Source organism: Aplidium turbinatum, chromosome 10 (genome assembly GCF_918807975.1).
Source record: "Aplidium turbinatum chromosome 10, kaAplTurb1.1, whole genome shotgun sequence".
NCBI lineage: Eukaryota > Metazoa > Chordata > Ascidiacea > Aplousobranchia > Polyclinidae > Aplidium > Aplidium turbinatum.
This window is the reverse complement of record NC_137481.1, coordinates 8766771-8771884: the sequence shown is the minus strand read 5'-3', so window position 1 is coordinate 8771884 and position 5114 is coordinate 8766771.

Here is a 5114-nt window from a genome sequence, read left to right as displayed (position 1 = left end):
TTTTGCCGTCGGCGAAGATAATTTGAGGTTTTTAGAAAATTTTGTGATAATGTAATTTTTTGTAATATTAACCGCCATAGGTGTGTAAGTGCCGTTTAACGACTTTGTCAGCAAATTAATGTATTAATTGTAATATAAAATGCTGGATTATACAACTAAACAATAAACAAACTTCAGCAGTAATGTAGCAAAAAATAATAATCATTTGCCACAATTGTCGCTAAAGAGATATATTGACTTGCCGGCTTCCTGAAAATTTTTACAAGTATTATAAGCTTTTCTTTCTCACCCACTTTACTCAAGTTATTTTCATTACAGCAACAAGTAAGGAATGCACACGCTGCACACAATCATCTCCTGTTTTAATTTATTTTCCGATTTTACACGTTACAAGTTTGATCACAATTTCACGAACAAGCTATTGGCACCTCGTTATATTAAAGCAAACACGATATGACAGTGTAGGCTACTTACGTTTTGTTTAGTCTTCTTTTCGACAGGTGAGTCATTCCACCACAATAAAGTTCAGATTAGTACTGATACGTTCGGATGGCTAGACTTTCATTCAGAAGAGATTGATGTGGCGTCACTTGCACGTCTCAGGCGGACCAGACAATAAAATGATGCCACAAGGTGACGATGAAGTTAAATCACAAACTGGGCTACACCTAAAGTTCGTGTTCCTTAAATCCACCCGTAATCAACTGTATGTATATATTATGCACAATATTTTTTAACATATTTTTACAGGCAGTAACGTTTACAAGGGGCTCCAGGAGTATTATTGGACCTGAACTCGCATGGTTTTAGTGGTCCGCAAAACCTTTCCAAGGGGCACGAGAGTTTGTAAAGAACAATTTGTATCCTTTGGATGTAGTGCGTTTTTATTAGAAGTATCTTGATTGGGGCTCTGAAGATCTCATTAGTTGCAGACCCAAAATATGTTCTCAACAGACTGCTCACAAGCATAGAATTTTTGACTATCTATGGAAAGTAAACAATCTAACGAAGACCAGAAGTTCGAAATAGAAACTCTGTATGGAGTCGCTGTTCTTTGTCAAACTATTTACTTGATAAAGTAGTATGGAAGCTATGATTGGAGGTTAAATTTCTCTGTTAACAAAAGCTAAGTATATAATCTAAGCATTAATTTGAAATGACAGCCGCAAAAAGTAATAACAACTTAATCAAAAATACTTTTGTGAGGATTATGTGGGATAGAAAAAAAATCACAAATTAGAACGAAAGAATTCGGTAAATGAGACGCCTGTAGATAATTTGTTGTATCAATTGACATTTTTAAAACCACAACTAAAGATATGGCAGAAAAAGTGCATGTACATAATTCCACTTTTCTGCAAATACAATGTCTTTCATTGATAAATGTACACAGCATCAGCAGCTTACAATGTTTTGTTTGATCACAAACAAATTCTGCTTGACCGCAAGTTATATGCTTTACGGCAATTATATAATGCCACTCAAGAGCGATCACACCTTTTCTAATTCTAGATACGAAAAACTAAGAATCACTTGGTGAAAACACATCAGAACAGAATCGACTAACATACGCGCGCAACACTGGATAAACAACGCAGAACAACGCAATTTAAATGTAAACAGTCTTACAAATTAATTTAGATTTTATTTTATAATAAGTCTGCGTTTCCAAATAATCCTTAGAAGCTATTTTTTGTAAATTTAACACATTAAACAACTATAGCTATGCCTGTGGTTTGTGTTTCTTGCGAGTATGTTAATTGTTAATATCGCTCTACACATTTTGCAAATTGTCTATACCAGAGGGGATGTGTTTTCTCGTAAAGTAATGTACCAGCTCAGTAGCCGAGTGGTTATCGCCTTCGGTTCTGGTAGATGTGAGATCGATTCCAGGTCAGGTCAAGCCGAAGACTTTAAAAACGGTACCGATTGTGTTCTTTCTCTGCGCAACGCAGTGAGAGTAAGTCGGGGATTAATGTGATGATATCGTAAGCTAGATATAGAATTAAAAATGAGCCCTGTCGCTAAAAAAACCTTTGCTGTTGTAGAGGGACAATAAATAAAACCATAACATTAGGCTATTATTATTATCATTGCTATTGAGTGAGGTCGGGTTTTGGCGGTCAGCTTCAGAGGAAAGGATATGCAGTAGCCTATGGCTAATTTTTATTAGAGTGTGACTATGGTAGGCTATATTTTATCCTTTTGATAAGAGGCAAGCTTCTGGCCAAAAAAGTAACTCATTCCTGCATTTTTGCATTAATTGACAGTAAAGTAAACTTTCTACTAAAACTTTTAACAAGATTATTGTTTTAAGTTAATATCAGCAACTTAATGTTAGATTCTTTGTAATTTGTCCGCCCGTTAGCTCAGTGGTTACGCGCCCGGCTCCAGGTCACGCGGCGCTGGTTCGACTCTCGGGGTATGCGCTTGAGCAACGCATTTCAGGACTGCTTTTCATTCAGCGGCACTTAGTGAATGGAATAATTCCCCGGCAACAACACTTCAACAATCGGAAAACTTCATTCTGCCAATCTCGGTATCCGGCCCTGCCTCTACAAGTAGCCTATGCAAAACTACCAGAAATAACCAATCAAGGCTTTGTCAGTCCGAGGATAAAGATTCAAAACCAACCAACCAAACCAATTTCTAATCAAGACATATTGTTTTCGTCAGAACTCGAGAATGTAGGCGCCTAGGCGCAAACGTGGCTTAAAGTTTATTTGAAGCCCAAAAGAGACCTAAAGTTTAAACTTCTGATTGAATTAAATTTCGCAACACTCTTTTGTTTAAAAGTTTGCTCTTTTCCAAAGTATTTTAGCATCCTCTCCTCATGTAGCCTAATCCAGGTTATGCATTCGTGAAAAAAAAACTGGAACTGCATCGCAAGTGTGGTAGAAGTATAATTTAAACACAAGCCTAGATCTGACCAATTTTTTTTAATTTTAAAAGATTCGACTAGCCATATCTATTTACTGTAATTCAATAACTTTTATTTAGAAAAATTTCTATTCTCTTTTGTTTTCTGTTATCCACTTACCCTGTTGTATTTCGCAACTGTTAAGAATAATTGTACGAATCTATATCATTGGACTGAGAAAGCTTCCTTACAATCCTGAAAGTTTTGCTCGATTATAAAGGCTTTAAAGTAGTGACGCAAGCTTAGATACCAAGATCAACAGAGTGGTGTATCGGCTTGTCAAAATGATGAGTTGACTGTAAACTTTTCCATCCTCTAGGTATCACAGAATGGAGAGCTGATGTCTCTAGGAACGTTGCAAGCTCATAACCCGAGAGTAGAACTGCCGCTTCGTGATCTAGCCATTTCTTTTCAGGCAACATCAGGCGGTTAACAGATTACGCTAGTGAAGTGAATGATAACGTCATTTTAAGAGGATCATTTTAAGAGAGTTTAGGCTACGGAGATAAATCATTTTAGATTTTATTGAGTGAGTAGGTGGCTGACTGTCTTCGTATATAAATTTCCTCTAAGCCTAGTCACAAAAAAATGTCTCTATACACTATGTACGAAGATAAGAGGACCATTTTCAGATGTTAGACCATCCACCTCACGTGTAGATTACTTCTTTGAAAGTGGCATGCGTGAAATATCTTTGGTTGAACCAAAAAAGCCAGTTTAATTCCAGGTTTCTGATGCCGTATCAGTTTTCTAAAACTTTGGTGAATGACTAATGCGTATAGTTAAAATGTGGCTTGGCAGCAATCTTATCGTAGAAATTGATATCACTTCAAGGTCTTTAAAATTGAAATCTGATTTAAACGAATTTTGTGGAAGAATTGTTGTAAATTGCTCTAATGTTACGACAGATATGCTGCTACTTTTGAACTTGACTGCACTCAAAAAACCTGATTAGTCTACAACAACAAGTCAGCACATTGACTATTTAGCTTTTTCCTTTAGGCTACCTATTATGTTTTTTGATGCCCGTTGAAGTATCTTTTAATCAAAACGTTAAGACGTTTTACTTCATTTGGAAGTATTTTAATATTGATACAAGTGGTGTCAACCAGGACATAAAAGTCTACTTGTAATTTATTAAGCAACACTAATAATCCTTTTATAATCCTTCAAATAATTTTTATTGCAAAGTCTACAAAAATAACATAATTCACACCCGGAGGTGTTCAATTGAATCTAACATCTCTAAAATTTTATTTTCAATGAACAAGCATTTTTGTGAAAAATGTCAGTTTTGAAAATGGTAATCGCTGTAACTGTTGCAGATCGTTCAGTACAAAGCTGTATTACTCTACAATGGACGAATGTTTCAAATTCTTTTCAGTACTTTGACAGTATTTATCATCTCATTGATCAACAAATCTATTTTAAAAACGGACATTTGATATTTTCAACAAATGTGTCTGACAAATTCATAAGTACTTTAAGCTGTAAGTATGCGGTGATAGCATGAAGCAACAACTGCCTAAACCGAATAAAACAGCTTCAAAACTTTTATGTTGTTTAACACAAACAACCTTTTCAAAGCACGCTTTTCAAAAGCTGTAGTTACTGCAGTGACGGATCTAGAAACACACAAAAGTAACTGTATTTACGGTGTTTTTTTTGTTTTTTTTGCAAAGTTGGATTAATGTATGGCAGAGCTATACACATCATTGTGTTTTTATTGAACCCCTCCCCCCCTTCCACCCTTAAAACGCTAGCCAAGGAAGAAAGAGTTAAAGAATGACGTAAACTACAGGTAATTGACTATAGTTACTACAAAGAAGAAAGTAACCGGTTTGTTTGCAAATATAATCAGATTAAGACTTTCCTTCTGTTGGCTTTCCTACGTTTAGATAATTTTTTGTTAACTCCTTTATTTTCATAAACAGACATAACTCAGCAACAACACTACATTTAACATTAAGAGAACAAAACAAACAAACAAATTACAAAAACAAAAAACAATAAGCGAACGGTTTTGACCAGTCATACAGCCCTTCTCAAGCCTATAAGAAAACATATTTTAAAAGAAATGTCAAAGAATCATACAGTATCACAGCAAAAAGTATGGTCAGATCTAAACATTTGAGAGACTGCCTTGCTTACACAAAATGATAACGGAAAAAATAATGCTGCACAACGGGTCAAG